Source organism: Mytilus edulis, chromosome 13, assembly GCF_963676685.1.
Source record: "Mytilus edulis chromosome 13, xbMytEdul2.2, whole genome shotgun sequence".
Lineage (NCBI taxonomy): Eukaryota > Metazoa > Mollusca > Bivalvia > Mytilida > Mytilidae > Mytilus > Mytilus edulis.
This window is the reverse complement of record NC_092356.1, coordinates 68,108,363-68,121,063: the sequence shown is the minus strand read 5'-3', so window position 1 is coordinate 68,121,063 and position 12,701 is coordinate 68,108,363.

The following is a 12,701-nucleotide window of genomic DNA, read 5'->3' as shown; positions in this document are numbered from 1 at the left end:
CAAAACCATTTTACACAAATGTCAAGGGTAACTAGCATTTTTTGGCGTTGATATATTCGTAATTCTATTTTGCAGTTTTTTGTACTGTCCTAAATTATTTAAGGTGTTTGTTGTTATTATCGTGGCCAAATTATGAAAACTGGAAAGGCTTGTATATTAAAAAAAAAAAACCAAAATTATTCCTCTAATATTACCTAAAGTTAGACTTGGACATGTGTGCTAAGAAAGAACATGTTGTTGGTACACTAGATTGCTGTGAGTCAAGGCTCCGTGTTGAAGACCGTACTTTGACATATAATGGTTTAATTTTACACATTGTGACTTGGAATGAATTTGTTCTCATTGGCACTCATACCAAATTTGATTTTATCTATAACAGGATATAAATGTTAGGCTCACGTGGTGCCTTCCTTGAATTTGGATGATTCAGCATTTTTCGAGAGTTTAAAAATGAAACATGATTATTGGGCTGCAAATTTCTATTAACCTGAGAAACGAAAAATATATTTGGGGTTATATTTGCAACAGGGTAATCGATTTAAGCCTAAACGAGAAAATTCCTTTTTTTTTTTTGGCGTTGATACATTCGTGTGACGCACAGTTCTTAATTTCATTATGCAGATTTTTGTACTGTCCTAAATTATTTAAGTGGTTTGTTGTTATTGTTAAAATGTACTAGTATATCATTTTATTTACATTTATTTGTATTGTATTCCTCTAATGTTGTCATTTTAGCGTTTGTTTAACATTGCCATAAAACACGGTTCAACCCACTATTTTCCTTAAAGGTTATGTACAGAAAATATTGCAGGTGTAAAAACGTTGCATAGTCGTTTTTTTAATTATTTTGTTTATTGCACCTCAATATTTCTGTTGTTTCGTTGTTTTTCTATAATATGTGATGTGTTTCCCTTTTTCAATCGTGTGCTAAATTTAAAAAAAAAACACATACGCGAAAAAAGTTATTTTATATTCCATTGCAATTAACATGGGTCTTCTGTCTGACTAGTATACTGTTATAGTTTCCATCTGAATATGAGTATTTCATTTGTCAGTCAGTCATTTAAAAAGTAAATTAATAAGACAGAACTCAAAAGAAAATTCTAAATGGAAAGTAAAATGGCAAAATAAAAAGCTTATAAAAATATTAAACGAAGGGATAACAATTGTCATATTTCTGACTTTGTATTATAAATGATAAAATCAATCCTAGTATATTTTATCTCTTGTTCATTCCAATTTATAACTATATCATGTATACATGATTATGAATTATAAAACATTTTGTCTGACAGTAATGAAGGCTCAACATAACAATCTTTCCATATAATCTTATTTCTCTACGCACTTACTGTCATTTCTACTAATAACAACATGTCATAAAAATAAAATAAAATTGACAAATGTACCGAACAAAAAACAAAAAACAGAACGTAAAGTCCTTTTTCAAATGGCAAAATCAAAGCTCAGACAAAAACATTCAAATGAATGGAAACAGCTGTTGTATTCCTGACTTTGTACAGGCATGTATGTATGTAGAACAATACGATTACTTCTAGTTTTATCGCTAGTTAAACATCTCACTTGTATACCAGTCGCAAACTGTTTCATTATATTGACAACAATGTGTGCGCAAAACAAAGATACTTTACTTGATAGGAAAAATATTAAAAAGAAAATCACAAAAATACTGAACTTAGAGAAAAATCAAATAGGTCAGTCCCTAATCATGACAAAATCAAACGACAAACCACACCACAAACGAATGAACAACAACGGTCATATTCCTGACTTGGTATAGGCATTTTCAAATGTAGAAAATGGTGGATTAAACCAGGTTTTATAGCGCTAAACATCTCACTTTCTACGACAGTGTCATTAAATTCCGTTATATTTACAATGATGCGTGAACTAAGCAGACATAAAAAGTAAAATAGTCAAATATTGGTACAGCAGTCATCATCGTGTTACAATTTTAAAAGAAACAATTTAACAGAGCACAAAAACATCTATCAAATTAAAAACACATTCATTGCTGTGTCTGGAATATGGGTACAGCAGTCATCATCGTGTTACAATTTTAAAAGAAACAATTTAACAGAACAGAAAAGCATCTATCAAATTAAAAACACATTCATTGCTGTGTCTGACGTCAGAAAATTTAGACGTCCCATATTTTTGTCGTTCAATGTTTACAAACAAATTTAAATTTTCACGTGGGCAATGTTAGCATACAGGGTTAAAACATCATAAGTATGTTAAAATAAATTAGAATATATATAAGAACTAATATAAGAAATAGACCGAGATTTACAAGTTCTATAGAATTTATAAGAGTCCACAAATGTTTCATTCCACTGCGTGATTGAATAATTTTGACGTTTGTGTTTCAACGTTTTTTTCCTCCTAATTTATAATAGAAATAAACATACAGACATTTTATAGAGCAATAACATACTGACAGGATCTTTCAAAGTACAGAGTCACGTTATCAGAACCAAAGAAACACAAAAAGACGAATTTACAAAACACATCAGCAAAAATGAAAGATAATGCAAACACATTGACGGGATATATTAGTACCGAGCCACGTTACATGTTTATCACAGAAAACAACATTTGGGAACATCAGTTAACATTGTATAATAATCTAAATCACTATGAAACAATTACAAAACATGGAAAATGGAAATGAGGAATGTGTCAAAGAGACAATAACTCGACAAAACAGCGGAAAACAGCCGAAGGCAACCACTGGGTCTTCCATATAGCGACAAAAGTCCGCACCCGAAGACGTACCTCAGCTGGCTAAGAAACTAATATATGTCCTAGTTCAGTGATAATGTGCGTCATCCTAAACTCCCAATTATATAAAAGAAACTAAAATCAAAAAGCATACAAGACTAACAAAGGCCAGAGGCTCCTGACTTGCGACACTCGCAAAAATGCGGCAGGGTTAAACATTTATTTTGATATCTCAAGCCTCCTCTATACATCAAACCAATGTAGAAAAAACGAACGCACAGTAATACTGATACACACATTTACAAAGGACTACTAGCAGTTACTGACACGCCAGCTCTGGATCCCAACTAAACTGTTTGAAATGTTTTGTCTTCATCATATGAATATCAAGCACAATCCCTCCCGTTAGTGATTTAGTATCCTTCCATCATAAAATATATGAGCGGAATATAACCCGTATCATGCCAACAACTGGTTTTAGAATAAATGTATTTATTTCCGATGCAATGACCCTATAAGTGAATCGATAGTAAAGCAAACTAATGCCATATGTAAATACCTGACAACAGTATCATAACTATATCCCTTTTGAATTAGTATAAACCAAGGTTTTGTGAGCTTATAAGATAAATGCTGACATGTGTGTGCTTTGTAAAGAATATTACCATAAAAGATTGGATTTGAAATACCTGAACGTATAAGATGTCTGCATGTAGATTTATATTTACGAATGAAGTCCTTGTACCAATGATAAAAATTTGGTAAATGTTTTGACTATTTGTGATATAGAAAACTCTGGCGTAAATATTTTTTCTAGTACATAGATTGCTTTCGGAAAAAAGTAAGTAAAACAAAATGGCATATGTAGTATGGACTTTTCTAATTGTTGAAAGCCGGACGGTGAACGATTCAAGTCCCAAACAGTTTTAAGCAGTTCAGATGGAGTTTACACAAATATTCGAAAATATGTCAGGCGTCGAGTTATGGATAACAAACCGGCAAAATGATGAACTTGGTTTGCAGATGAGATATTCAGTGTTCGAAAGTATGTCGCAAACTTTTTCATAACAAATAAAATGTATTGATCTACATTTGTAAATGTTTATTTTGAATTCTCTTCAAGTAACCTTTACACAAATTGCTGTGGACAATTTAAATATCAAATGACTTACTGTATTAGCAATGGTTTTACCATATCAAATTACTGTAATGTTGCTTAGTCCTACTCTACAGTATGTTTTAGCCGAAATTAACATGGCTGGTCCCTATGTGTACTTCCCAATTTATTTTATTATCCTAAGCGGCGATTTAGCAAATTTAAATGTTTTTGGTTTAAAACGTGACCAGTTCTATCATTTAAAAAAATTTCTTCACCCTTGCACACCATAATTTCTGACTCCATACGAAAATAAATGCAAAATTTTAAAGTTGTTTTTAACTAAACAGAAATTAAAAGCTACTTTGGTAAAATCTAAATGATGTTGTTTTATTTTAACAGCTAATATACATATTGTTTGTTACTCATTGTCACAGGTAGATCATCGCACTTCAGCGTAACTATCATCGCACTTCAGCGTAACTACCATCGCACTTCAGCGTAACTATCATCGCACTTCAGCGTAACTACCATCGCACTTCAGCGTAACTATCATCGCACTTCAGCGTAACCACCATCGCACTTCAGCGTATCTACCATTGCACTTCAGCGTAACTACCATCGCACTTCAGCGTAACTACCATCGCACTTCAGCGTAACTACCATCGCACTTCAGCGTAACTATCATCGCACTTCAGCGTAACTACCATCGCACTTCAGCGTAACTACCATCGCACTTCAGCGTAACTACCATCGCACTTCAGCGTAACTACCATCGCACTTCAGCGTAACTACCATCGCACTTCAGCGTAACTACCATCGCACTTCAGCGTAACTACCATCGCACTTCAGCGTAACTATCATCGCACTTCAGCGTAACTACCATCGCACTTCAGCGTAACTACCATCGCACTTCAGCGTAACTACCATCGCACTTCAGCGTAACTACCATCGCACTTCAGCGTAACTACCATCGCACTTCAGCGTAACTACCATCGCACTTCAGCGTAACTATCATCGCACTTCAGCGTAACTACCATCGCACTTCAGCGTAACTACCATCGGACTTCAGCGTAACTACCATCGCACTTCAGCGTAACTACCATCGCACTTCAGCGTAACTACCATCGCACTTCAGCGTAACTACCATCGCACTTCAGCGTAACTATCATCGCACTTCAGCGTAACTACCATCGCACTTCAGCGTAACTACCATCGCACTTCAGCGCGTAACTACCATCGCACTTCAGCGTAACTACCATCGCACTTCAGCGTAACTACCATCGCACTTCAGCGTAACTACCATCGCACTTCAGAGTAACTACCATCGCACTTCAGCGTAACTATCATCGCACTTCAGCGTAACTACCATCGCACTTCAGCGTAACTACCATCGTACTTCAGCGTAACTATCATCGCACTTCAGCGTAACTACCATCGCACTTCAGCGTAACTACCATCGCACTTCAACGTAACTACCATCGCACTTCAACGTAGCTACCATCGCACTTCAGCGTAACTACCATCGCACTTCAGCGTAACTACCATCGCACTTCAGCGTAACTACCATCGCACTTCAGCGTAACTACCATCGCACTTCAGCGTAACTACCATCGCACTTCAACGTAACTACCATCGCACTTCAGCGTAACTACCATCGCACTTCAGCGTAACTACCATCGCACTTCAGCGTAACTACCATCGCACTTCAGCGTAACTACCATCGCACTTCAGCGTAACTACCATCGCACTTCAGCGTAACTACCATCCCACTTCAGCGTAACTACCATCGCACTTCAGCGTAACTACCATCGCACTTCAGCGTAACTTCAGCGTAACTATCATCGCACTTCAGCGTAACTTCAGCGTAACTATCATCGCACTTCAGCGTAACTACCATCGCACTTCAGCGTAACTACCATCGCACTTCAGCGTAACTACCATCGCACTTCAGCGTAACTACCATCGCACTTCAGCGTAACTACCATCGCACTTCATAACTACCATCGCACTTCAGCGTAACTACCATCGCACTTCAGCGTAACTACCATCGCACTTCAGCGTAACTACCATCGCAGTTTTGCGTAGTTATCAACAAGGTAACGACACAGTGTCACCATCGCACTTCAGCGTGTTAACCAACGCACTTTAGCGTGGACCATCGCTCTTCAGCGTGACCATCGCGGTTCCGAGTCCTATATATATTAAATATATATAATGTACCCGGCCACCGAAAGATTCAATTTTATGAAGCCCAGCTGGTCGTGTGGTGTAGTGGGACGGCTACAGTGCAGGCGATTTGGTGTCACGATATCTCAGTAGCATGGGTTCGAATCCCAGCGAGGGAAGAACAAAAAATTTGCGAAAGCAAATTTACAGATCTATCATTGTTGGGTTGATAATTAGACGAGTTGTATATACATAATATACACAGCCATGTATCACCATCACTGCTGGTGATCCGATGGATAAATCTGTTGTAGAGTTGTCACTGGCTCAGACGTACATATATTTTGTATATAACTATATATATATAAACAAGTCTTAATTGAAAACAACGTTCAAAACTTATGATTGCTTTGGATAAAAAATCGCAATTTTTATACGTGTGCATTAAACAAATTGTGTTGTACAGGATTCTAAATACAGCACAAACAACACTTTCCAAATGACAAAAAGAGTGCAAAATATATTGTAACGAAACGCATTTGACAAAGAGGTCGTACAACTAATGTTCTAAAACCTTGCTGACTGCCATTTACGATTACCAAATAAAGTGATCACAAGGTGTAACAATATGGATCTCTATATTAATTTAATATCAAGTATAAAACAATAAACTTGTGACAAAGATGGTTAAACACAACATGAGGTGCTAAATTTTTTACGCCATATCCGGATTTCGACAATTAATGTCTCTTCAGTGATGTAAGGAAACGACAAGTATTAAGAAGGCCATTTAATTTACCTGAATTTAGGATAGACTCATGAATTTTCAACGGGTGATATTAACCGGAGGGAAAAAATAATAAAAGCCCAAACGGAATAAATATAAACAAGTCTAAATTGAAAACAACGTTTAAACTTATGATTGTATTGGATGAAAACTGCAATTGTTTATACCTATAAACATATATATATACATTCTATAGACAAGCCCATTACCAAAAATGAAAAACATGAAAACAAAACAAAGCGCAATAAAAAGAAATAGCGTGCTGTATAAATACTGAGCCAAGCTAAGAGGATATTAAAAACATTGAATGAACAATAAAGGCTATTTGAGATCATAAATAACGGCAGTACCTTTAATAAATACTTCGAAACAGAGATTGTAATTATCAACTTGATACTTTATATTGATGCAGAAGGTCTTGCACTTGTTTTTCAATAACAAGACGTTTTTTTAATTAAAAGTCTGAGTAGCAGATGAGTACCGAATGAGTTTGGAAATATATATCCAATATACAGGTTGACTTGTTATATTGGGGCTAAGGTGGGGAAATTTATAATTGATAACTTCAAAATAAAAATTGTCTCGTTTATCATAAATAATGGTACTGACATCACCTCTTATATGAAATTCAATGTATAAATATAGTAAATAAAGGCAACAGTAGTATACCGCTGTTCGAAATTTAATATTAAATCTAGGAAACGTGGCGATTGAAGCAGTGTGTGTTGCTTCATTAATATTTAGTTCTGGAGACTATGTTAACTCAACTAGAACAAATTGGAGTGGAGAGTCGCACAGTTTGCTCTTCATAAACAATTTCATTCCTTTTAGTCGCAGACATTTTTCTACAGCAGAATTTATGATAGAAACATATAGAATATGTGTAGTTTCAGTATCATAATATAGATTAATAACTCATCATTTATAATGGGATTTAAATGTTGTGCGCCAGACGTGCGTTTCGTCTACAAAAGACGTATCAGTGACCCTCGAATAAAAATAAATCAAAGTTTAAAAGGGCAAATGAACGAAGAAGTTGAATTATCTATTCCTGTGGTAGAAAAGCTACTACGATGCTGAGAATGACAACATATCAGTATCAATCCATTTCACGTGACACGCAAAATGGAAAATGGAAAATGGAATATCAGTCCATGTGCTTCCAAAACATTAAGCTATTTGTGATGGGGAAAACGTTTTCTATCAGTTGGTGATTTAGATTGTAATTTAAGAATTAATAGTATGGCAAAGTATTTGACAGACCTATTTGCAATAACACAAAATCCAATTACTACAGATAGTTTTCTTATTGCTCAAATAGTTCCTGAATATTTTATCACAACGACTCAACTAAGATTCCATTCCCGCTTTATAATAAGTTCTGATAAAACCCCACTATTATTTAGCTTTACCTTATAGCATTTGATTAATTTCTATCTGATATTAGACGGAATTTCTTCCGTTTAAATGTGTTTTGTAAATAAGTGCGTCTATGCAAGAAAAGTGCATGTGACCCTGTCGTCTGCTTGTTGAGATAACGTAATGGAAGAGAATTTCGTTCAAGAATCACGCAATAAAGTATAAACAAGTCTACAAAAAGCACTGTTTCATATATTAAACAGCAATAAATAATGTATTGGTATGCATGCTTTATATCAAAACTATATTTTAAACAACAACAAGACAGCACCCAACTATTACAATCAAAATAAAAGGGGTCACACAGAGGTCGTATGCGACTATCATCAATAGACCAAAAAAAATGCAATAAGCTGCATCTCATAGTATGTCTTAATAAATAAAGTGTACTTGACAAAGACATATTACGGATTTGTTGCTGCAAACGTAAACTGATATAAAAAAAAAACACAATTTTCTCCAAGAACAGAACGGCTTCTTTACTAACACAAGAAAAATTTAAAAAATACTTAAATCCGAGCAATATTCAACAGGAAAGTCCCTAATCAAATGGCAAAGCCAAAAGCTCAAACGCATCAAACGAAGGGATATCAACAGTTATAATCCTGACTTGGTACAGGCATTTGTTTTTAAGTTTGATAAACAAATGATCTGATTGATATAGACACGCACACTGAAAATTTCACAAAACACCAACAAACAAACTAAAACCAGTTGATACAGACAGTATGAATAAAAGCTTAAAACTCTAGATCTGGAGAAGGGTAAAAATAGATGGAAAGCAAATTTATCTTGATCATTTTATTTTTTTATATTATTACATTAGCAGTATTGCAGATGATGCACATGCTATACTAATTTAAAAATTCGTCTTTGAAAGTTACGACTTCCACAGAAAAGAAAACGACATTGTTTGTTTTTTAACTATTTTTAGTGACTAATGTTCTCATTTAAATTCATTTAAGACCTGTTTTAATATATCAAATCTTTATAACTTAAAACATGCTTAGAACAACTAATTAAAAAAAAATTGATTAAATGTCCACTTTATTTTTTGCACAATATTCCGTTTTACACAAAAGTTCAGGACCTTGAACGTACTGTAAACATGACTAAATCTGAGGCGAATTAACTCCTCTGTAGTAGTTATAAGACATCCAGCTGTAAAATTCACACAGAAATTTAATTACCAATATTGACAGCGCAACATGTTTACTCAAGCCTTAAGCAATCTTGTCATGTGCTTAACGAAAATCACATCGCGTCTGTTTAATGCACTGTATTATCCCGCGTAATCTGCCAGGATAGCGAATCATTAAATACAGTTAAATACAATGTCCATATAAATGGATAATGTCTTACGCAATGGTTGATTTGGGCTCCCACTGGTGATTAAGAATGCTAGTCAGGTTTCTAATTACGACTCTCCAAATGTCAGGAAATATCAGCAGTTAACTTGACTAAATTTCAATCATCAAAACTATTTACTACTGTGAAGCAAATAAAATCTGATTTATCAAATCAGTTAGAACTCCACGATATTTAATTTTTTTATTTGTTGATTTTAAAAGGAAAAAGGATGAGTTCTTTAACTGAATAGAATATAATAACAGAGTAAACCCAATGATCGAGTAGCGGCAGATTAATATGCAACAACTATAGCCAAAACACAGAGTAGCGCACACGCGCAGCATGTATTAATACACACAAGGCACATGTAATATAAAAAAAAGCAGCATATCACACAAAACATACACAAAGTAAAAGAAAGCAGCAGATATCACTACATATACAATTGATAAACAGAGTAAAGCAACATGTGCATATAAAACAGGTTAGAAGTAAACGTAGACAAATATCTGCGAACTGCACACGTTCGAAATTGCAGAGAGGTGCTAAATACACAAAATGCATAACAATTAAACAGTTCAGCAGCGCAAATATTTTATGCATTATTTAGCTTTACCTTATATCATTTGATTAATTGCTATCTGATATTAGACGGAATTTCTTCCGTTTAAATGTGTTTTGTAAATAAGTGAGTCTATGCAAGAAAAGTGCATGTGACCCTGTCGTCTGCTTGTTGAGATAACGAAATGGAAGAGAATTTCGTTCAAGAATCACGCAATAAAGAATAAACAAGTCTACAAAATGCACTGTTTCATATTTAACAGCAATAAATAATGTATTGGTATGCATGCTTTATACCAAAGATATACTTTTAACAACAACAAGACAGCACCCAACTATTACAATCAAAATAAAAGGGGTCACACAGAGGTCGTATGCGACTATAATCAATAGACAAATAAAATGCAATAAGCTGTTTATCATATCATGTCTGAAAATAAATAAAGTGTACTTGACAAAGACATATTACGGATTTGTTGCTGCAAACGTAAACTGATATAAAAAAACACAATTTTCCCCAAGAACAGAACGGCTTCTTTACTAATACAAGAAAAATTAAAAAAATACTTAAATCCGAGCAATATTCAACAGGAAAGTCCCTAATCAAATGGCAAAGCCAAAAGCTCAAACGCATCAAACGAAGGGATATCAACAGTTATATTCCTGACTTGGTACAGGCATTTGTTTTTATGTAAAGTTTGGATAAAACAAATGATCTGAATGATATAGCCACGTACACTGAAAATTTCACAAAACACCAACAAACAAACTAAAACAAGTTGATACAGACAGTATGATTAAAAGCTTAAAACTCTGGAGAAGGGTTAAAATAGATGGAAAGCAAATTTATCTTTATGATTTTATTTTTTATATTATTACATTAGCAGTATTGCAGATGATGCACATGCTATACTAATTTAAAAATTCGTCTTTGAAAGTTACGACTGCCACAGAAAAGAAAACGACATTGTTTGTTTTTTTAACTATTTTTAGTGACTAATGTTCTCATTTAAATTCATTTAAGACCTGTTTTGATATATCAAATCTTTATAACTTAAAACATGCTTAGAACAACTTATTTAAAAAAAATTGATTGAATGTCCACTTTATTTTTGGCACAATATTCCGTTTTACACAAAAGTTCAGGACCTTGAACGTACTGTAAACATGACTAAATCTGAGGCGAATTAACTCCTCTGTAGTAGTTATAAGACATCCAGCTGTAAAATTCACACAGAAATTTAATTACCAATATTGACAGCGCAACATGTTTACTCAAGCCTTAAGCAATCTTGTCATGTGCTTAACGAAAATCACATCGCTTTTGTTTAATGCACTGTATTATCCCGCGTAATCTGCCAGGATAGCGAATCATTAAATACAGTTAAATACAATGTCCATATAAATGGATAATGTCTTACGCAATGGTTGATTTGGGCTCCCACTGGTGATTCAGAATTCTAGTCAGGTTTCTAATTACGACTCTCCGAATGTCAGGAAATATCAACAGTTAACTTGACTAAATTTCAATCATCAAAACTATTTACTACTGTGAAGCAGATAAAATCTGATTTATCAAATCAGTTAGAACTCCACGATATCGAATTGTTTTATTTGTTGATTTTACAAGGAAATAGCATGAGTTCTTTAATTGAATAGTATATAATAACAGAGTAAACCCAATGATCGAGTAGCGGCAGATTAATATGCAACAACTATAGCCAAAGCAAACACACGCAGCATGTATTAATACACACAAGGCACATCTAATATAAAAAGCAAAGAAGCATATCACACAAAACATACACAATGTAAAAGAAAGCAGCAGATATCACTACATATACAATTGATAAACAGAGTAAAGCAACATGTGCATATAAAACAGGTTAGAAGTACACAAAGACAAATATCTGCAAATTGCACACGTTCGAGATAGCAGAAAGGTGCTAAATACACAAAATGCATAACAATTAAACAGTTCCGCCGCGCAAATATTTTATGTTAAATAAGCAGATGAGATATAATAACCATACTAAAGAACAAGCTGGTTGGCTTTTCTCGACTGACTATCATATAACAAGTAAGAAAGCCCTGTGTTGTCCAAATAGATGTATCTCAACAACAACATCGCCGTCCTATTTGTATCTGTCAATTCTTTAAATGTGTCCTGTTTGTAATTGTATCTTAAAAGGGGTATACATAAGATGATGTTTGATTTACTCAAACTAGAAGACACGAACATTACCAATAGAAAATAGAACAAACATCAACACATTACGAACATACGATCATATCAATAAACTAGTGTCATTATCAAATGTCAATCTCTAAATCGTCACGAGTCCAAAGAAGATATGAATAGTGACTATCAAACGCTCTCCCATCAAAACATTAAATGACAAAAAAGTCAAGATTTTGTCTTTGATCAACCACTCTTACATCTGTATTGTAAGTTTAATTACAACATGGAACACAAATAAAAACTACCTGTTTCTCAATTACTTATAATCTGAACGAGAATGTGTAATATTGTTCTAAATTTAAAATGGTACGTGAAGACGTAACTGTAACGCA